A 23,698-nucleotide genomic window follows, 5' to 3' on the forward strand; every position below is an offset into this window, starting at 1 on the left:
CCCCTATGGCTAAATTAGACACCACCCGTCGATAAATCGGATTCAGGCCTGATCAGGTTGAAATAGAAGGTTCACATACATAGCTTGGAAGGTGGTACAGTGACTACATCATTGAACTTACAAGTATGAGTTCCTGAGTCTGATTCCCAACATAGTTCTGGCTCCGTACCCCCCACCTCCTCCTCCGTTTCCTCCTCCCCTTTGCTCTCTCCCTACCCCTCTCCTTTTTCTTCTCCTCCTCCCCCCATTAATAGTAAATCTTTTCAAAAATTCCCTGTTTATAAAACAAGGTCCTTGCTTCCTGCACTGTGATGAAACAGAGTGTAGGCTGGGGTCAGTGCCCTCTTTATACTTCAGCAAATCCTGCAGGAAACTGACGGCAAATCAAACTCTACCTGATGTTTAGTGGGGAACTTTTCACTCTTGCAGTCCTACACAACCCCAGGAAGAGTGCTTGTACCAAGTCACAGCTGGTGCAACAGAGGAATCATCACTTCACGTGTGTTTCAAGTGGCAGTGTGTTAGAGAAAGATGCAAAACATATACAAGGAAGTTTCTAGTCCTCAATCACTTTCCCTTGTAGTCATTTTGAATCAAAAAGGACTTTTGCTAACAGAAGGGAAATGAAGGTCAGCTTGTCTGACCCTCTAGGCCCTGCTTTCAGATCACCGCTTCTAGGTTCTCCCTGCTCCCAGCGGGACTAATCACATTCTTCCTGATAAGACCTGCTTTGCCATCTTGCTACAGAATGTGGCTGCCATGGAGGTAAAGGTTAGAATCTTGCACCTTTTAGGGCAAACTGATGAGGCTAGTTAAGCTGATGCTTGACAAGCAGTCAGAATAAATTAGTTTTCCCTTTCTAAAATGTTCCTTTGTCAGCTTCTATCACTGAGGTCAGTCACTATCTTAGCTCAGCTCATGCTGCCAACATCAGAAAACCAGGCGAGGTGCACAGAAGCTTCCTCCAGAGTCACTGCTGGGAGCTAAGCATCTCCATGCCTATCCAGACGCGCCTGGGAGCCCACCACTCTGCCCTCGGGGGTCTGTTCCTTTCTTCCAGAGTCACTGCTGGGAGCTAAGCATCTCCATGCCCATCCAGACGCACCTGGGAGCCCACCACTTTGCCCTCAGGGGTCTGTTCCTTTCCTCCAGAGTCACTGTTCAGAGCTAAGCATCCTGATGTCCACCCAGACGTGCCTGGCAGCCCGTCACTCTGCCCTCAGGGGTCCATTCCATCCATTACCACTTGTCTCAGGAACTACATACTGGGACACAAATGATTCTGCAGAACAAGATCCCCAACCCTCCTCCATGCCTGCATCTCTGTAAGTCTTCCTTATGAAAAACTCTCTTAAAGGAAATGAAAGCCATGTCCCACCTTCTGAAAAGGAGGTTTTGTTTTCAAAGTAATGAGAAATTGCAGGTCTGTCAGTCCTAATTCTGGCTGGCCTCAGGGAGATTTCTGTCACAAATGAACTACTTCTTTTTTAGTAATTGATTTGATTTTATTTCGGACATGTTGTTTTATCCGGCTGCTGCTGTTCTCATCTCCCCTAAACTACGTGCCAGTGAAGCACCTCCGAGAAATTTCAGCTCCACAGCAGTACCCTTTGCCACCGGAGCTGCCACTGGGCAGGGATGGGAAACCACTCCCACGTGGGGCCTCAGAAGCAGCTGAGCTTACAGGAGTCCAGGAGGCATCTCTCCCACCCTCATCAGCTATGTGGACCCAGAGTTGAACAGGGAAAGTCTGGGGTGGCCCCACCATGTGCACAGTCATTGGCACAGGACAGAAGTAAGGCTTTGAAAAACACGCCAATCCTCTGCTAGGAAAACAGAAAGATACATTTGATTTTGAACTTGTGTTTGAAGTCACATCACATTTTGTTTGCATTCAAATATATCACTCTTTTTTTTTGCCTTCTCAGAGCAATTATCCATTCTGCAATATTTATGTAAATAACCATTCAAGCTTGTCAAGCATGTTTGAGCAAAGAGCAGCAGTTAAATCCACTTACTTTAATTTATATATGGGGATAAAGCAGAGAACTGTTGAGTTCCATTATTAACATGTATGAGTAGAGTCAAAACAGCATGGGATCCATTCATATGGTGGTCCACTACAAACTTAAGTGGGCGCTTATTCTTTTCCAGGTGTTGTTGTAGGTGCTAAGCAAACAACACAGATAAAGGCCTTCCTCTGCGGGGCTTTGCATTCTAGGGAGAAAGGCAATTCATTAACAATGTGTAGGCTGACTCCAGAGGCAGTGCCAGTCAAGAGAAAAATAGCTGAGATGAGAAATGGAAGGACAGGGCAGCAGGGGAGGGACTCTACACACAGTCTCAGGAAGCTCTTCTGGTGGATGACACTGAGCAGAAGCCTGAGGAGAAACTCCCATGTCAAGACCCTGGAGGGACCGTGGAAGCTACAAGATGGCAGGTGCAAAGGCCCTGGGGGTAAGTAAGAGGGGAGGTGTGTAAGGAACATGACAGAAGTGTGTCTAATGCTGAGTGACAGGAGAAAAAATGAAAGAGAGGGCATTGAAGGGCTTGAGCTAGGCATGCAGGAACGTATAGGGGTGAAATAAATCCAGAAAACTCCCAAGTATGAGCCATCAGCCAGGCACTGGGCACTGAGGAGCTAGAAATGAGCAGGTGGCCGAGGTTCCTGCAGCAAGGCATTGACTTCTAGCAGAAACACATGCAGGGAATCAGTTTCCCTTCTCCACAGGTTCTCTGGCTCCCCAGTCTTTACAATTGTCCCCAGTGAGTTGAGGAAGCAAGACAAGATGCTGTGAGAAATAAAATCGCTTCTCCCCATTTCTACCTTTTGGACATGCTTGGCCCTAACTCTTAGTTCACAGGGATCCAAATGCAATGTATTTTGCTGGTGATAGCAGCATGTTATAATCAAAAAAATTCTATTTGTGTTAGAATAATAAACACTTAGCAACGTCCAAATCAACATCAGATGTAAATGCTACTTCCATGGAGTGCCATTTTAAAAAGAAAATCTGAAAGCTAAGACACGCCATTTCTGACAGACTCACACACAAGCATGCTCATCTTCGCATGCACACGCACACGCTTCTCTACCTCCCTCTCTGTTAGCAGGACCCTGTGCCCCGAGCAGGAACTAGCAGCAGCCTCTCTCACCCTCACCCTTTGGAAGCAGCTTTGAACCCTGAGTTTCTGCTCCTCCAACTCATCCTTATCCCTGGTTGACTGCCAGACAGAATCTCCTCACTCCCTCATTTCCCTGCTGGAAAAAGGAGTGGAGAAGGGAGTGGAGGAGGAGAAGGGAGTGGAGGAGGAGAAGGAAGGTCTGGGGCCCTGCGGCTCCCCACCCCCCAAGAGAAACATAGACCCCAGCTCCCTTTGCCTCCAGCCAGGACCCTGTGGCTTATTCTGCACACAATGGCAGAGGTTAATCTGTTAACTGCTTTACCCTCTGAGCTCTTCCAGCCAAACCTACTCCCAGGGAGTGGCATTTCTCAGAGATTTTGTCAGTTTATCCTGGAAGAGACACCTCATCAGACTTTCCAGCATGAAATAAACTGACTGGAAGAGAAACTAAACCATTATCAAGATCTCTAAATGCCTGTCTTCTAAGAATGTCTATGTCCCCATTACTCAGGGGACAGTAAGGAAGCCTGGCCATGCGACATTCAGACCTCTGTTCCTATGCAATAGATGAAAAAAGAATACAATTTAAAAAAATAAGTGCCAGATTATGATGTGCCTGGTTGAGTGTACACATTACAGTGCATAAGGACCCAGGTTCAAGACCCCAGCCTCCACCTGCAGGGTGATTTTCGTGAGTGGTGAAGCAGAGCTGTAGTTCTTGCCATAGCAATCAGGCAGGGGAAGGAACTAAAGGGATACAGACAGGAAGAGAAGAAGTCAAACTCCCTGTTTGTAGATGATAAGATAGTATACGTTGAAAACCTAAAGAATTCAGCAAGAAGCTTTTGGAAATTACCAGGCAATACAGTAAGGAGTCAGGCTACAAAATTAACATAAAAAGACAGTGTCATTCCTTCATGCAAACACTGAGTTAGTAGAAGAAATCCAGAAATTAATTCCTTTACTGTAGCAACAAAAACAGTAAAATATCTAGGAATAAACCTAACGAAGGAAGTGAAAGACTTGTATACTGAAAATTATGAGTCACCATTCAAGGAAGTAGAAAAAGACACAAAGAAGTGGAAAGATATTCCATATGGGCTGGAAGAATTAAAATCATTAAAATTAACACCATTAAGATTGACATCATTAAAAGAGCCATATACAAATTTAATGCAATCACCATGAAGATCCCAACCACATTTTTAGGAGAATAGAACAAATGCTACAAATGATTATCTGGAACCAGAAAAGACCTAGAATTGCCAAAACAATCTTGAGAAGAAAGAACAGAACTGGAGGCATCACACTTCCAGATTTCAAATTGTATTATAGGGCCATTGTCATCAAAACTGCTTGGTATTGGAACATGAATAGACACACTGACCAGTGGAATAGACCTAAGACCCCAGAAGTCAGCCCCCACACCTATGGACATCTAATCTTTGACAAAGATGCCTAGACTACTAAATGGGGAAAATGAGTCTCTTTAACAAATGGTGTTGGAAAAAATGGGTTGAAACATGCAGAAGAATGAAACTGAACCACTGTATTTCACCAAACACAAAAGTAAATTCCAAGTAGATCAAGGACTTGGATGTTAGACTATTAACTATCAGATGCTTAGAGAAAAATATTGACAGAACTCTTTTCCACATAAATTTTAAAGACCTCTTCAATGAAATGAATCCAATTACAAAGAAGACTAAGGCAAGCATAAACCTATGGGATTACATCAAATTAAAGAGCTTCTGCACAGCAAAAGAAACCACTACTCAAACCAAGAGACCCCTCATAAAGTGGGAGAAGACCTTTATATGCCATACATCAGACAAAATTACCAAAATATATAAAGAGCTTGCCAAACTCAACAACAAGAAAACAAATGACCCCATACAAAAATGGAGAGAACATGGACAGAATATTCACCAAAAAAGAAACCTGAAAGGTCAAGAAAAATATGAAAAAATGCTCCAAGTCTTTAATTGTCAGAGAAATCCAAATAAAGACAATAATGAGATACCACTTCACTCCTGTGAGAATGTCAGACATCAGAAAAAGTAGCAACAACATATGCTAAAGAGGTTGTGGGGACAAAGGAGCCTCCTGCACTGCTGATGGGAATGTCCTACCCCTGTGGAGAACAGTCTGGAGACTCTCAGAAGGCTAGAAATAGACCTACCTCATGACCCTGCAATTCCTCTCCTGGGATACATCTCAAGGAACCAAACACACCCATCCAAAAAGATCTGTGTACAACCATGTTCTTAGCAGCACAATTTGTAATAGCTGAAACCTGGAAGCAACCCAGGTGTCCAACAACAGATGAGTGGCTGAGCAAGTTGCGGTATTAATACACAATGGAATACTACTCAGCTATTAAGAATGGTGATTTCACCATTTTCATTCCATCTTGGATGGAGCTTGAAGAAATCATGTTAAGTGAAATAAGTCAAAAACAGAAAGATGAGTATGGGATGATCTCACACATAGGCAGAAGTTGAAAAACAAGATCAGAGGAACTTGGTGTGCTGCACTAAATTAAAAGACTCTGGGTCGGGGGGGGAGGGTTCAGGTTCTAGAACATGATGGCAGAGGAGGACCTGGTGGGGGTTGTACTGTTTTGTGGAAAACTAGCAAGTGTTATGCATGTGCAAACTATTGTGTTCACTATCGACTGTAAAACATTAATCCCCCAATAAAAAAAAAGGAAAAGAAAAACTTGCACTTATCCAGGTGCGCCAATAGCCAGCCCCTCCACAGTATTCTTAACCATAGATAACAGACCGACAGTGGGGACCCCAAGGTCTCCTTTTGTTTCACTACAGTGACTCCTAACTGTCTTTGTAAAATGTCCTCTTTGAATTAGTGGGAGAGAGTCACAAACAGTGGCTTGGAAGTGTGTTGTTTGAAAGGCTCAGAGTAATTCTTCATAATCAAACTATGTACATAAGAATGATTCAGACTTTGCTCTCTTAGATGTGTTTTTCTGAGTGTCCTTTAGAGGCAGGACACCAGTGAGAGAGGAAAGCAGAGCCGCAGAGCCCCGCTCTAGAGAGTGATGGATGCATTGGTGCTTGAGCTTGGGGCTCCATACTTGCAGCTCCTGCTTTCTCTCAGGCACTACCTCCAGGACTGTGAGGAAGGACACCTGCCTGTAAATGCCTGCCCCCTCACAGGGAAGCTGCTCCATCCATTGCTTCACCCTCTGTATTTCCGTGTAACTCCCAGGATCAAAGGAGGCTATTCCCAGAGAGAGTCTTGAGTCATCTGAGGAGGCAGCTGGGCAGCACGTAAAGCTGACACCCCCAGATTCCTGTCTAGGAGCAAGGACATCATGTGAAACGACAGAGACAAGGGGACCATTCGGGATCCCGGGTGGTGCCCACTGGCGACTCAAGCAAGACCACCCCGTCCATGTCTAGGGGAGTAGCACATAGCTCTGGCTCTGCACAAACAGCCGAAAGGTAAACATCTTGCTTAGAGGGTCTGATCCAAATAAAGGCTAGAAGGTGTTACAAATAACCTCTCAGCCTCAGGAAATGGAAGCAGGGCTGCCCTCTCAGGGACGTCATCCACAGGCTTAAACACCCCAGCCTCCACATTCTAACATTGAAGTTAACTGTGTCAGAGATGAAAATATTCCCGTACAAATTCCCAGGTTTCCCGATTAGGCTCTTCTCCAATGTGTTAACACTGTGATCACAATACAAATGTTTGATTTGGTGGGTAATTGTATGTACCAGTATCTACCACTTCCAAATGTCTCCTTTCATTAGCCTTGCTCAAGAAAGTCTTAATATTTAAGTGATTTACTGGTCACTTAAGATGCGAGCCCCGCCATTAGGAGGTGCATTCACTACACGTTGCTTAATTTTACGGAACATTATTTCTTTATAAACGGCCACATTACTGGAGGACATTAATTAAACCCTTTGCCTATTGTGCACCATATTTTGAGGACAACAGCGTAACCAAGCGTTGGCTTGCCGGATGTGCTCGAGAATCCGTGTCTTGGCTCACAAGGGAGGGAGGCAGCTCCCCAAGCAGCCCTGGGTTGTGGAAGACCGCACTGCATGGATAGCGCCTGGCAGACGCTTCAGCAACCCAGTCTGCTGAGCTAGTTACCACCAGTAAGCTATCACAGGCTATCAGAGAGACAGAAGGCCTTTTAGAGCCAGAGTATGACAAGAGTCTTAATAAAAATGATATAACTCCAATCATGTGCATCACATCGGCATTAAGTGCAACCTGATGTCTAGATTGGTTTAAAAAAAGAAAAGAGAGAACTTTTCTGTACAGTCCTAGCTAGCTAAGACGCATGGTGTGTGTGTGCTGAGCAAAAGCAGCTGGAGAAAGCTAGGAAGAAGGTGAGGGCCGCGGGGCTCCTCTGTCTAGTAGTGTGCCCACTTGCCCATGAGGGAGGACCTGGACTCTACATGGGACGCTACATGGGAGCAGCTGCAGAAGGGAGACTTCAGGAGCAGTGGAACAGTTCTGTGGAGTCTCTGCTTTATCTTCCCGCTCTAGCCAAAAAAAAAAAAAAAAAAAAACAGCCACCTACAGCAGTGGGAGTCCTGTAAGCACTGAAATCCAGAAAGAACCTTAGTGGCAAAAAAATTAATAAATAAATACAAAGAATGACAGAAAGGACAAAAGAGAAAATAAATGAGGGGTCGGGTTGTGGTGCACCTGCCACAAGCACCAGGGTTTGAGCCCCTGGTCCCTACCTGTAGGGGGAAGATTTGCAAGTGGTGAAGCAGGTCTGCAGGTGTCTCTCTGTCTATCTCTTTCCCTCTCTACCTCCCCCTCCCCTCTCTATTTCTGGCTGTCTCTATCTAACTAATAAATAAATGAAGATAATTAAAAATAAAAGAGAAAGAGAGACGAGAAGCAAAGAAAAGAGAAGGGAAGGGAAGGGGAGGGGAGGGGAGGGGAGGGGTAGAAGAGGAGAGGAGAGGAGAGGAGAAGAGAGGAGAGGAGAGGAGAGGAGAGGAGAGGAGAGGAGAGGAGAGGAGAGGAGAGGAGAGGAGAGGAAGAAGAAAAAAGAAACAGTAAGCAAAGTTTTCTCCCTGAAAACTCCTCAGGGAGAGGATTTCAGAAAAGCCTTCTAGTTAATAATAATAATTCTAGTGAGGAAATGCAAAACTACAAGCAAAACCCCTATTTGTTTTGAGATGAAAATGATAACTGTCATATTAAATTCTCCTAGAGAATAATATATTTTCTAGCATTAACAGGAAAGGGCAAAACTACTGTTAAACAAATCTGCAATAACTGATTTTCTAAACCTTTCTGAATTGCCTCCTTTATATTTCTGTGCTGACTCCTACTCTCTTTGTCAGAAAGCAGAAAATCAGGGAGAACCTGACAAACCCTGAATGCTGTACAGGGACCAAGAATCCGGCCACGTCCATGGGATTCTCACCTGCCCAGGTGAGGTCACTGGAAGCACACTGGAGTTAAGGGCTTCTGCACTCATCTGCTCACACTCACATCTTCTGAAGCCCATCACCTGGCCTGCTATGCCCAAAGGTTTCCCTCCTGCCTTGGGATTGCTGCCTGCAGGCCTGTCTTGCCTCTTCCCAAATTCCAGTGGACTCTGCTGTCAGCTAAATCCACTCACCTGCCCCTACCCCTCAGGAAGAGCTTCCTATCTGCCCCTCACCCTGCTCCTGTTGGCACCTGCTTCAGCCTCTGCCCCATGCCAATCCTTCCTATGTGCTACAGGACTCCAGCAACAGGGTACCTGCCAAAGTGCTGAGACTTCAGGAATGCTGAGGCTGGGGACTGGTGTCTGGTGTCTGGGGACTGGGACTGGGGCTGGGGACTGGGACTGGGGCTGGGGACTGGGGCTGGGGACTGGGTGCTAGGGACTGGGGGTTGGGGACTGGGGGCTGGGGACTGGGACTTGGACTGGGGACTGGGGCTGGGGACTAGGGCTGGGGACTAGGGCTGGGGACTGGGGCTGGGGCTGGGGGACTGGGGCTGGGGACTGGGCACTGAGGACTGGGGATGGGTGTCTGGGGACTGGGGCTGGGGACTGGGCACTGGGGACTGGGCACTGGGCACTGGGGACTGGGTGCTGGGGACTGGGTGCTGGGGACTGGGGTGCTGGTTCTGGAGTCTGGGGCTGGGGACTTGGGACTGGGGCTGGGGTTGGGGGCTGAAGGCTGGGGACAGGGGTTGGGGGTTGGGGCTGGGGCTGGGGTTGGGGCTGGGGACTAGGGACTGAAAACTGGGGACTGGGGCCTAGGCTGGGGCTTAGGGGCTGGGTTTGAGGACTGGGACCTAGGCTGGGGCTCCTGGCTGGGGCTGGGGCTGGGGACTGGGTCTGGGTTGGGGGCTGAGGTTGGGGACTGGGTCTGGGTTGGGGGCTACGGCTGGGGACTGGTGCTGGGGACTGGGGGTTGAAGACTGGGATCTGGGGCTAGAAACTGGGGGCTGGGGCTGGGGGTTGGGGACTGGGGCTAGGGGCTGGGAGTTGGGTGCTGGGGAGTGGGGCTGGGGACTGAGTACTGGAGCTGGGGGCTGGGGCTGGGAACTTGGGTCTGGGGCTGGAAACTAGGGGCTGGGGGCTGGGGCTGGGGCTAGGGCTGGGGTTTGGGGCCTTTGGCTGGGGGCTTTGGGCTGGGGGCTGGGGCTGGGGGCTGGGGCTGGGGGCTGGGGCTGGGGTTGGAGGTTGGGGACTGGGGGCTGGGGCTGGGGGCTGGGGCTGGAGGTTGGGGGCTGGGGGCTGGGGGCTGGGGCTGGGGCTGGGGGCTGGGGCTGGGGGCTGGGGCTGGGGGCTGGGGCTGGGGTTGGAGGTTGGGGACTGGGGGCTGGGGGCTGGGGCTGGGGGCTGGGGCTGGAGGTTGGGGGCTGGGGGCTGGGGCTGGGGCTGGGGGCTGGGGCTGGAGGTTGGGGGCTGGGATCTTAGGACTCTTCTGTTCCTGAGCCTCTGGTAACCTGCGTGGCCCCACTCCACAGTGGACTGCAGACTGTGTGTGTCCCCATGGCTTCAAGAGGCAAGAAACTACTGAAGAGCAGCTGTGGGTCAGTAAGAAGCAGGACCCTAAAGGGCACTGGCCCCTCTTGTGCCCAAGGGCTCCCCATTAGCACATGTCCCTTCCAGCTGCTCCCCATTAGCACATGTCCCTTCCAGCTGCTCCCCATTAGCACATGTCCCTTCCAGCTGCTCCCCATGAGAAGACTGGGGTCATGTGGCTTAGGCAGCCTTGAAGAGGTACAGTGTTTTGGCATAACTCTTTCAAGGAAGTATGTGGAGGGCCAGGTGATGGTGAATCTAGCTGAATACACGTTATTGTGTGCAAGGAGACCAGGGTTCGAGCACCCACCCTCTTCCGATCTGCAAGGTGAAAGCTTCACTACTGGTGAAGCAGAGCTGCAGGTGTCTCGCTGTCTCTCTCCCTCTCTATCTCCCCCTTCTGTCTTGAGTTCTGGCTGTCTCTATCCAATAAATAAAGATAATACAAAAAAATTAAAATAAACTTAAAAAAAATAAAGTACATGGAGAGGCAGCATTTCCATAGGAATCAAAATCAGAATATCAGTTACACTGTTGGAGAATGAAAGAAAGAAAATACATTCAAAAGAAACAGGCGAGAATCCTTGCTGAAAGACACAGGGAAAGAAGGGAAGGCGGGCCTGAGGGCAGGTGAGAAGAGGGAGGCCTGGGGACAGCTGCTGCGGTGCTTCCCACACACTGCTGTCATCTCCCCTGGGACTGCCAGGGTCAGAGTGGAGGCCCTGCCCGGTGCCATGCAAAGTAGTAAGGCAGCTTGTGCCAGGCTGACAAGTTAGTGATGGTTCAGAGGTCGGCCCATCACCCCCAGCCCTTACAGGGGCTCTGGACACTTGTAGAGCAGAGGCCTGCTGCTGCCCTCTGCCAGTGAGAAGCCAGGTCACCCTGTCACCCGCCTCACCCATCTGTGCTCCTGACAGGACTCAACTGCAAGGGGGCTGTTCACACCTGGGCACCTCTGTCTTTTGAGGCAGCCAGCGACCGTTCCACTTGTTTGTTCCAGGCAATGTTCTGTAAGGTTTGCTGTGTGCTGCCTGCACGGCACCAGCCAGAAGACACACATGTATGTCTTCAGCCTGCAGCTTGCGAACCTGAACTGAACAGCCCCTTAGCAGGATGTCCTAGAAGACATTTAAGCTCTGAATCCATAGCTCCCAGCAGGGATTGCTAAACTCGAAAGTTAAGTGCCATTTTTGATGGCTGTGAACCTTCCTCTGGGAAGCTAACAGTGCTTATCAGGCTCTAATGGGTGGCACCTCGGCATTTAAGATCAGCTCCAACGCATCTTCAAATTCCACCTGCATGTTTATTATAAAACTGTATATACTTGTAAGTGTTCATTTTAAAATCCCTGCCGGTTCACACCTCACACATACTCCCCAATGACTCCCTCCTTGAAACAACACAATCCCAAATTTCAACCAAAGGAACTCTGACTAAAACAGTAGGTGAGAATGCACCTACACTGAGCTACACTGAGGCTACACTGAGGCTCACCACAAAATACACCTTTCTCAGCTCAGTTGATGTCCGAGTGAACCTCAGTGGGAAAGAACCCACACACCTGCTCTGCTCACTGTCTCTGCTTCTCTGCCCCACTTCCAAACTATCTGTGAAACAACACCAATCTCCTTGGGGCCCATATTTCCATTTAAAACATGCTCTGAAATGCAATCAGCTCTTGAAAACACTTTGCAGAACCCTTAACAAGGCAAAGTAGCCCAAGAAATGTAAAATATAATACAGCCAGGGTTTTTAAACAGGACATCACAGCACAATGACAAAACAGACCTACTTCCGGTCTCCTTCATCCTCAGATAACTAGAGCCAGTGTGGAGGGTAATGTCACATTTTTCACAAAAATAAAAGACATTTTCTATGGGGGAATTACACTGTTTGTCCTGAGACCTGACCCTCAGTTCATAATTTGTGAAATAATCATTTTAATGCCAATTAGCAAGTGGCCAAAAGGTAGCAGACTTTCTTTCCCAGAGAACAGAGGCAGAAATAAAGTTGGAAGAGAACTACTCTCCACCTGTTGTGGTTAGCAAGGTCACAGGTCATAGTCGACCACTAGCCAGCATAGCCCTTTCTGTATAGCCCTTTCTGTAGTCCTTCAAGCCACATCTGATCTCACAGCAGTGAGTCCAACTCAGTAATGGCATTCTAAACATGAATAAAAATACATCAGTTGAATGGTAACTGGGGTTGTTCAAGTTTGTCTAAAGATGCTTATTCAGGTAAAATAGACTTTATACTTCCAATTCAATTAAGTTCAAGATTATAATTGTCTAAATTTCTCTAATTCTTAATGTTTTCTTTTGTCAAGCACTTAACTGAAAATTTTTGCCACATAGAAACCATCTAACAATCCCTTTAGAAAGATAGTACAGAAGAATATGGTCAGATCTGGTGACACAAAGCCCAAAGTCTTGGGAAGATCAAGATAATAGACCTTGTTACAGCCCATTTACCATGAATACTGAAGTGCCAAAATTAAATGTAAATTAATTTCATTTTAAAACTGGCTTTCTACTACAAGTACAATTTTATAATTAAAATACTACTCACATATATAAAAAGATGGAATCCTGCCATTTGCAACAGCACAGAAGAACTTATAGGGTCTTATGCTAAAGAGATAAGTGTGATCTCACTCATACACTGTATGCTGAGTAACCGAGTTGACAAGCAGCTTAGTAGTCCTGCAAAAAGACTCTCCTGCCTGAGGCTCTGAGGTCTCCAGTTCAGTCCCCAGCACACCACCAGCCAGAGCTGAGCAGGGTGCAAGAAAGGGAGAGAAGAATTGAAAAAGGCAAACAAATAAGCTAAATAAAAAAGAAGTGAACATTTAGGCCTACTGAGTCCTTGCTGGAAGAGAAGAGGAGCATGGTTCTGGGCTGAGTAAAAAGGGTCGACTCTCAGTGATAAGCCTGTGGGGAGACAGGTGTTGACTTGCCAGGACTCACACCTGAAACTCACATGCTCTTAGACAATGTTACTTCACACATGATTACAATCTTTTTATGACCACTCTTAGCACTGCTGGGAACCTTGCTTTCTGGTCAGAAGCTGGACACAAGCAAGATGACTCAGCTCAACCCCAACCCCCCAACCTTGCGGCCAGGGACACAGTGTCTCCCCTTGTCATGGGGAGCCTCCTGCCTGAAGGTTCAGCGCCCCTCTGAGTCAGCTAGTACCACAACATGATGGCTAGAGGTAAGCATGCCTGTAAGAGACATTTAATTGGATTTAGACTAAATGCCCAAGCAAGTGAGGCTGTGCTTTATACAGTTACCAAATTACAGCCTCTAAAGGAATGTAGAACTAACCCTGGAGATCTGATAAGGTGATGGGGCTTGGGGAGTGCAGTCATAACACATTGCAAGCATTTAAAGCAAAGAACCCTGCTAACATACAGAAATTATGTTGTATAAATAAGCTCTCAAGTTGAAAATAAAATAAAGAATAAATTTGGAGCTTAAACACAATTCAAATAAAAGTATTTCCTTTTAAATGCATGTTTTCCTTAAGTCATTTGTTGTGTTAAACACTCCTAAGTGAAACAATCTTTTTATTGTAAAACAGTAATAGCTAGTTGAAGTTACCAGTTCACACAGCTGGAGCATGAATCATTAACGAGCCAACGGTTTGGTAATAAGATAACAAAGAGGCAGCTGTGCATGGTGAAATGCCACAGAAATAGAAGAGTCAAGGGGGCTGGTGGGGACCAGCACTCTCACGAAGGAGAAAAGGCAGTCTGTCTTTACAGTTGTCCTTCAATTATTCTTAAGGCAAGAAGACCCTGGCAACAGTAAAAATTCTTTTAAAGTGGCCTGGGACGTGGCATAGTGGCTAGAACACCAGAGGTGCAAGTATGAGGTCCTGAGCTCTGTCCCAGGCAAATGCCAATTGGTGTGTGGTTCTCTCTGGTCCCAAGTTCAGTCCCTAGTACCATCATAGCCAGAAGCAGCACTCAAGAAAGAAGTCAAGGAAGGGAGGAAAGGAACAGAGGAGAGACAGAGGGAAAAGGCAAATAAACTAAATGGAATAAAAACAAAAAATTAGATCAAATTAATAAAACTATAAATCTTTAGAAAAATGTTAAGGGGGCAGGTGGCAGCACACCTGCTTGGGTACATCCTACAAGTCACACTCGTTTACAGGAAGGATGATAGCGGGGGACAGACAACTGTAAGAGGTGCATGGAGCCAGCTCCGGGGAAAAGGCACAGAGCTTCTGCACCCTCTCCAAGGTGCCATTCCTGCCAAGCCTCCATGCCTTCACGGCCTGCGAGCTCTCTGAACTCTGCAGTGACAGCTTTAAGAGTGTGGAGTGAAAGTCAGCCACCAGCGACCATGTGAAAGCTGAGTCCTAACTGCTCACCTTTCAAAACCAAAATCTCCACCTGGAACACGCTTTACGAACCACAGCTCCCAAAAGAAACTGGCTGCTAGCAGCTCAGGGAGAAGTAAGCAGCAGCGGGGCCGGGTGGTGGCACGCCAGGTAGTTAAGCACACACATCACAGTGCACAGGGACCCAGGTTCAAGCCCCCAGTTCTCACCTGCAGGGGGAAAGTTTCATGAACAGTGAAGCAGGGCTGTAGGTATCTCTCTGTCTCTCTCCCTCTCTATCCCCCCTCCCCTCTAAATTCATCTCTGTCTCTATCCAATAATAAATAAATAAATGTGTTTTTTTTCCAAAAAAGAAAAGAGTCAACGTGTTGTGAAGCAGGACACTTTGGAGCCGGTAGGCAAAGCGCAGTGCTATCTCTGAGCACTGCCCCACCTTGAAGAAAGACCTCGTTTGTACGGGTTCATCCGAAGTTCCACTCCTCAAGCCGGCAATGCAGAACTAGGTACATTTATCATCCTGGTTCTGACATCCACTGTTTGTGAGTGTTGAACCAGGGTTTCTCCACAGCTCTTTTGGTTGGTAATCTTGAGTGAGAGAATTGGGACAGTTAACTAGTTAGCATCTTTGAGCAGGTTGATAAAATACCAGGAAAGAGCTGGTATTTAATGCTGCTCCGTTTCCACACTGAAATTCAAACACTCTTCCTGAAGAGTCTCATTTGACAACCTGAGCTCCGAGAGTCAATGCCCTCCAGAGTCCTCTCCCCAGCCTGCTGTGCTCAATCAGGAAAGTGCCCCTTCCCTTTCTCATGCCCTTAACTTTCTGTTGACTGAAGGCTTTTAAGTGCCATACCCTGTGGAATTGATAAACTCAAGTGTCCTTGAAAACAAAAGCAATAATCTGCCTACAGAGGGAAAAACATATTTAATTCAGATGTAAATATCAAAAACTAAGGGGCCAGGGGAGTGGTTCAAATGGTGAAGTGCACACGTCGTCATGCACAAGGACCCTGGTTCAGCCCTGCAGAGGGAGGCTTCCTGAGCACACTCTGTCTCTCCCTATTGCATCCTATTTCTCTCTGTCCCTATCATGATTCTTAAAAAGGGGGGAAATGTCCGCTGGGAACCATGGATTCATTGTACAGGCACAGAGCACCAGCTATAACCTTGGTGGCAAGAAAAGAGGAGGAGGAGGAGGAGGAAGAGGAGGAGAAAGAGGAGGGAAAGGAGGAGTAGGAGCAGAAGGAAGAGGAGAAGGAGGGTGTGAGGGAAGAGGAGGAAGAGGAGGAAATGATTCCTATTTGGTACAATTCAGTATATGTTTTTGTGCACATTTGGAATAATAATACCATTACTGTATATGGAAAAGTGAGTATCCTAAGACCCTAAGGAAAACTGACCAAATTCTACCATCTGGAAACATCCTACTGTAGACATGGAAACTCCAGTCACAGATTCTCTCAGGTCCCGTGTCAGCCATGATGCAACCTAAGCTCATCACCCAGGCCTCTCGCAGATGTGCACAGGTCCTGGGAGCCCTAGCACCCTCTTCTAGCTCTGACTCAAGGCCTCCCTGGCTGTGGGAAACTAACAATCTCTCAAGAGAAAAGATCAAAGCAACAGGACCCTGCAGATGCTCCATCCATTGTCCGTGTCTGAAAACCCCTGATTTGAACATTACCCATCAGTGATGATACTGCTTTTAAGAAGACAGGCAAAACTCCCAAAGTAAAGAGTTGATTTTTTTTTTAAAGATTTTATTTATTTATGAGAAAGATAGGAGGAGAGAGAAAGAACCAGACATCACTCTGGCACATGTGCTGCCGGGGATTGAACTCGGGACCTCATGCTTGAGAGTCCAAAGTTTTCCCACTGTGCCACCTCCCGGACCACGGAAGAGTTGATTTTTTAAATGTATTCATTCATTCATTCATTCATTCATTCATTCATTCATTCATTCATTCATTCATTCATGTGCCTCCAGGGTTATCACTGGGGCTCAGTGCCTGCACTGTAAATCCACTGCTTCTGGTGGCCATCATTTCTACTTGATTGGATAAGACAGAGAGAAATTGAGGGAGGAGGGGAGACAAAGGGGGATGGAGAAAGAGAGACACCTGCAGACCTTCTTTGCCATTTGTGAAGCTTTCCACTGCAAGTGGGGAGCTGGGGCTTGAACCCGGATCTCTGCAGGGGACCTTGCCATCTGGTATCTGTCCTTCATGCCCTTACTCCTTCTGGAAGGATGTTGTCAGAAAGAAACATTTCTTTTGGCTTTTTACCCACAGACGCAGCTACTCATGGAGCAACGTCTGGCCAGAAAAGGTGCTCAAATGATACTTATAAGCACAGACTCACTGATGAATTATCGGATGACTGTGTCCTCAGATGCTTGGTCAGGGTCAGAAGCATCTACAACACCAAGTCCAGCTCCCTGTTCTCCAGGGACTCAGCACAGAGCCCCACCCTGAGGCTCAGGCTCAGCCCGGCCTGCACAGCAGGGCATGCTCAAGCAGGTGTGAATACCAAGACAGGTCAAAGGATTGTCCTCTCCTGACCTGAAAGCTTCCACACAGTGAATCCAGAGGGTAGGGAGGTGGCACACACAATACTAAGCACAAGGAACCATGTCAGGATCTGGGTTTGAGTCCCCGCTCCCCACCTGCAGGGGGGAGGCTTCACAAGAGGTGAAACAGGTCTAGAAGTCTCTTTCTCTCTCCCTCTCTATCTCCCTCTCCTCTCCCAAGTTATCTCTATACTGTCTAATAAAATGGAAAAAGTGGACGGCAGGACCAGTGGATTTGTAGTGCTGCTTCCACTTCTCAGTGATACCCCAAGAGGCAAAAAAAAAAAAAAAAAAAAGAATCCACCATCGTTCGAGTTCAGTGTTCAAGTCTGACCAAATGCTAAAGCCAGGAACCCGCCTTCTGGCCTTCTGGTCCTTACCAAGTGCAAAACCTGCTAGAGAAAGGAAGAGATTGTCCTTTTCTTCATTTTGTATGTATTCTCTTATGTTCCTCATAAGTAGCAAAGAGATTCAAACTAGATCATGCCGAAGTCAATGTATTATAAGGTCAACTCAAGAATCACAAAAATACTCTTTTCTGTGATGAACACACAGGCTGTCCATACAGGAGCACAGCAGGACACTGGTTAGCGCAGGAACAGAGACCCTGGGGGGTCCTGCTAGCACTACTCTAACCCCTGGTCTCTCCTAGTTGAGCCAAAACACAACTCCCTCAGCAGGAGCATGGCCCAAAGGAAAGGGTATATCCACTCCTCCCTTCCTCTCCCCTCCTCCTCTCTGTCTCCCTCCCTCTCCCTCTCTCTTTCTCTCTCTCTTTCTCCCTACCTCTCTCACACACTTTTCTCTCTTTCATTAAGGGAATGAATGAATACATAATTTAAAAACCGAGGTTTTGTGGTGATGCATAAATGCTAAAGAGCACAAATTATTAGACGCATGGTCCCAGGTTCAAGCCCCCGTCCCCACCTGTCTGTGTGTCTGGGCGGGGAGCTTCACAAGCAGTGAGACAGTGCTGCAGGTGTCTCCCCTCTCCCTCTTTCTTGCCCTGTTTCTCTCAGTCTCTGCCATAATTTCATTTTTTTAAAGGGAAAGGAGGAAAAAGTGAACCACCAGCAACAGCAGATTCATTGTGTAAGCACTGAGCCACAGCAATAACCTGGTGGCAGACAATAGGATAAACAAGTAAATAAAAACCCTCTTCATGAAGTCGCCATGAAGAAGGATGGTGACAGGAAATGAGCCTAAAGCAGCAAGGGCTTTTCCAGTTCCAGCTCAAGCAACAGCCAGACAGTGGCCCGGCCAGTGGCCACACTGACCTCCACAACAGGGCCACTCACCGTCCCTCCAAACAGGCAGTGGGAGTTGAAGCAGAGTGGCAGTTTGCCGGGCGAGGTGGCAAATTCAAACAGGGACAGAGGAACCCATATCTGGGCAGTGGTTGCACGTTTTATGTTAGCATGAGCTACTGGGCGCATAAATACAGGTATCGACAACAACTGGGATTTGCTTCCGCTTTATTGGGGGGTAAGGGTTTATAGTTGAATAAACTATAAACTATAGTGCAGTTGTTGAGTTTTATAAGGTAATGGCTCTCCCAGAAGCCCTGAAGTATATAGCAGAGTCAATCAATCTCACTACCCAGGGACATGAATTAACCAGAAAAGGTATAAACATACTTCCCTACCAGTTAGTAGGTGCTCTGGCTCACACATGTCCCCAGCCCCCTGACGCAGGGCTCCCCAGAGAGCCCCACCATCCGGCCCCAAAGACTAAGCCTTGGCAGCCCCACCAGGGCCCCCGGAAGCTGGGTCCAGGCTGCAGCCAGCCAGTGTGCACACCTCACAACATCTGTGCTTCTTCCGTGGACAGAGAGGCAGGGACTAAGGGCTTGGGGACCGCGTTTAACATCCAGAGCTGTTGGAGGGCCAGGGCAGGGGAGAGTCAGTGTAAAAACTTGCTTAGTAAGGATGTCAAAAAGCACTACAGCTTGGACACAGGGAGACGAATTTGAAGGTTACTTCTGGAGTATAGGTAGAAAGTGATTCATCATCTCAGATGGGGACACTGAGAAGCCTGGGGCCAATTAAACCAAGGAAGGAGCGCAAGTCAGCTTCAGGGTGACCCTGAAGCTCTGAGGTCAAGAAAGACACAGGGCAGTAGGTATCGTCAGCTGACAAGCTCGGGCCCTGGTCATCCCTTGGGACCCCCAGGTCATCTCAGAGCTTCCTTCTGGCACTGACAGGATCCTGCTTTGTGTGGGATGGGCACAGAGGCTCGATAAAAGCTGCACCCCTCACTTGAAGGCACAGAAAAGAACAATTTTAAAGCATAGCTTATATTAATGAGAGAGAGACCAGAGACCAGAGCACTACTCTGCTTTGGCTATCTTCCCACCCCTCTTGACTTCTCTCTGTCCTACATAATAATAATAATAATAATATAAAATATTTAAAAAATGGCCTGGTCTTTTATCTGCTGGCCCACTTCCTGGGTTGGAATTACACTTGAGGAATTGCACATATCTTAGTCCACTTATGGGCTCTGTCCGTCTTCATTTGGGCAAGCGGAGAGAGTAGCAGGGGGTGCGGGTCTCAATTCTGCACACCAATACCACCACCCATTTAAAAAATCTCCATGGGTCAGGTAAAAGGAAAAACACTTTGAGGGAAAACTCCATTGCCAAGATGGGTCAGTATTATTAAATCATGCATTTCTCTCCTCCCACAGGATGGGCATGCACCTCTACAGACTGCTCAGTGGACATTCCTGTTTATCTCTTTCTTAATAATTTGTTTTTTACTCTTTATTATCTTTATTTATTGGGTAGAGACAGCCAGAAATGGAGAGGGAAAGGGGAGGTAGAGAGGGTGAGAGTCAGAGAGACACCTGCAGTCCTGCTTCACCACTCACAGAGATTTCCCCCCACAGGTGAGGGCCAGAGACTTGAATCCTTGTTCATTGTAACATGAGCACTCAACCAGGTGGCCACCACCCGGGCCCCTGCTTATCTCTACTTAACCTAATTAAAGCAGAAGTCAGTCATTGTAACTTTGAAAGACAAAATTTAAATGGAATGAAAACTACTTGTCCAGCAAGTTGTATTAATAAAGGTGAGGGGACCAGGCGGTGGCAACATGATTGAGCTCACATGTTACCAGGCACAGGACCCCTGTTTGAGCCCCCAGTCCCCATCTGCAGGAGGAGCTTCCTGGGTGGTGCATGGCTAAACACACACCCTGCTCTGCTCAGTGGGTTCTGGCTCCAGACCAACAGGCTTATTCTGCAGCAATCAGTACTCCTCTGCTCGTTTTCTCTGCCCCTACCCAGGCAGGTATTTCTAGGTTCACGAGGACACCAAAGCAACACATTCTCTGAGAAGCCCTCCAAATCACTGAAATGGAGTAGGTAGCCCATGTTCTGTTTGTTCCTGTCTTCTGTACCTAACTTAATTTGTATTTTTCACACTCTATTGTGTTGTCTGTTTTCTCTACACCTTCTTCTGGGCCAGAGTCATCAGCAGATACCCTGTGTTGATGTGGCCTTATTTCTCCCTAACACAGTGCTCACCGTACAAGGCAAATTGAATAAAATAGATGGTAAGAAGAAAAACAGAGCAGGTTAAAGGGAGGGGATTCTGGAATGATGGGAAACTCTTCATCTACTGTAGATAAAAGGCAGAAGTGTTTTAAGGAAAGAAGGATTATATATGCACACACACAAAAGAGATTTATTTCACGCGTTTGAAAGTAGTACAAATAAATGAGATCATTGACAAAATCAGAGGAACTATGTTTGAAAATGAGAGATTTCCTCCAATTAAAAAATTGAAAGCAAAGTATTGGTACACAGATACTACTGATAATTTACTAAAACATAAATATGAAAATTGGAAAAGGGAAAGGTATCATTTGACAAAGTTAAGCACTTCATTTTATTTTAGGGCACTGTGTTTATGTAATCATCCTATTTACTTTTTTTTTTTCCAAAATCTCTCACCAGTTTTGATGGTACAGCCATCAAAAGAGCCAGTGGGAACCTTTTGTGGCTTTAGATTCTACTCCAAGTCAGGAAAGCAGCTGAGTTTCTCAAGTGTTCCCTCCTACAATACAGAATCGCCAGTTTGTCCCTAACAACTCAAGTTCTGTTAAGACTTCATGTTGCAGTGTCTTCTAGAACCCAGGTCAACAACACCAGGGCTTCTACACCTTGGTCTGAAGGTCACAGCTCCTCAGCTGTGCTCTCTCAGATGTATTTTTCACAAGCAAAACATATCAGTTTGCTAGAAAAATCCCATTCTTACTCAAGTGGCCAGTGACAAGATGATCGTCAAACCACAGCTGAAGCTTTTCAGTTTGATGGAGTCCTGTTTTGTTGTTGTTGTTGTTTGTTTGTCTTTGTCTTCTTGCAAAAGGACATGAGTTGTTGAAGATATCTAAAAAACACAGATGGAAAAGAACTTTGCCAATATTTTGCTCTATGTATTTGATAGTTTCTTGTGTGCCATCCAAGCTCTTGATCCATTGGAGTTCACTTGTTTTATTAGTTATTTAATATTCATTTACAAAATTATAACAGGGAGATAATTCCACACCATTCCCACCACTAGAGCTCTGTGTCCCCATTCCCTCTATTGGAAACTTCAGTCGTTTACCCAAGGCCACAGATACGGGTTGACTATCATTTCTATTACTTTCTATATCTATACACATTTGACCATTTTTTCCTTTGGTCCTGCCTTCTCTTTCTTTTTAAATGTCGCACCTTTACATATGAGTGTTCTTCTTTTTCTCCTCCTGCTCCTCCTCCTCCTCCTCCTCCTCCTTCTTCTTCTTGTCCCCCCCCCCTCTTCTTTCTCCAGGTACTGGTGGACTGTTAGAATTCAGAGCCCTCTGGTCATCTTCCCCCAACATTTCTCCCCCTCTGGGAGCATGGACCAAAATTCTTTATGGAGTGTAGAAGGTGGGAGTTCTGGTTTCCATAATTGCTTCTCCGCTGGACATGGGTGTTGGCAGGTGGATCCACACTTAGCCTGTTTCTCTCTTTCCCTAGTGGGGCAGGGCTCTAGGGAGGTGGGGTTCCAGGACACATGGGTGAGGCTGTCTACCCAGGGAAGTCAGGATGGCATTATGGTAGCATCTTAAACTTGATGGCTGTGGCTTAGTGAATACCTGAAGAGATCCTGATTGTATTTCTTTGAGTTTTCAGGGGATTATTCATTGTTATTTTTTTCCAGTTTATCAGGAGAGCAACCTAATGTGGCTCCTAACCCATAGCCACACCTCTTGAAGTTCCCTAGCCTTGGCTTCTGGTCACCATCTTGACTCCTCCCTCCAACAAAGTATTTCTTAATGTTGTAGGAATTCAGCACACACATAGTACTGGATATATAGAAATGATTCTGCTAATTTAGTATCTCCTGAGTCAGAGAGGGATGCTTTCATTCTGTGACTTCTAAAGAACACGTGGTTGTCCAGGCAACTCTGTGCTCAGTTGAGCCCACACAGCACAGCATGGAGGACTGGGATGAAAGCCCCCATCCCGCCTGCAGTGAGGGAGGCTTCATGATGGTGAAGCAGTGCCGCCCATGTCTCTTTCTCTCTCCATCTCTACCCCTTTCCCCTCTCAATTTCTCTGTCTTATAAAAAAATATTAAATAATTAATGAAAGATTAGGCAATACTTCCAGAAATGATACTCTACAAAATCATATGATCCTTGAATCATCCAAGGCCTGTTGTTTTGGACCTTTGATGTCTTATTTTATTACTGTTTTCAACATGTAACTGTTCGTTTGTAAATGCCAGTAAGAGAAATATGTTGCCACATGGAGAAGAATGTTCTCCTTTATCATCATTCATGGGACAGTAGATTTAAAGGCCAAAGCACTTACTTATTTTGTCTTTAATAAAGGAAAGGGATGAGAGTTCACACTGTTAATGTTCCTTTCCTTTGAAGGAAGACAGTATTTCATTTTAAAGAGTCACTACTACATAGCCCCCCATGCCCACCCCCAGGATATTCTGTCTGTTTTTATTATTATTATTATTTAGATATCTTTAGTAATATATTTCATTTAAATGGTAAATACATCTTCTGGGCAACATCAAATGCTGTGCAGATTATCAGCTTACCCTTCCCTGTAATGCAATCCCAAACTTAGATGTACTTGACATTGACTCAGCTTACATGACAGCTCTTCTGGACTTCTCACATCAGCCTGATTCATGAGACCTTGAAGTACTCCCTGGACTTTTTTTTTAACTCTTACCTGCCTGAAATAAGTTATTTTTATCTTCTGAACAAGTATATCCTTCTTGAAGAGTAAAACATACATTTATTTATTTATTTATTTATTGGAAAGGGAGAAAAACTAAGAGGGATGAGAGATATAGATAGATGATAGATAGATAGATAGACAGACAGACAGATAGATAGAAAGACAGATAAAGGATAGATCAATATCTGAAACCCTGCTTCTTCACTCATGAAGCATCCTTCCTACAGGTGAGCACTAGAGGCTTAAACCCAGGTTAATTTGCATGGAAACATGGGCACTCAACTGGTGTGTCACTGCCTGATCTCCTGGAAGATGTTCTTTGCCGATTCTTTCTCATTCCATAGTTCTCTTTAGTTTATTATTATTTTTTTATTTTTAAAATTATCTTT

Source organism: Erinaceus europaeus, chromosome 16 (assembly GCF_950295315.1).
Source record: "Erinaceus europaeus chromosome 16, mEriEur2.1, whole genome shotgun sequence".
Classification (NCBI taxonomy): domain Eukaryota; kingdom Metazoa; phylum Chordata; class Mammalia; order Eulipotyphla; family Erinaceidae; genus Erinaceus; species Erinaceus europaeus.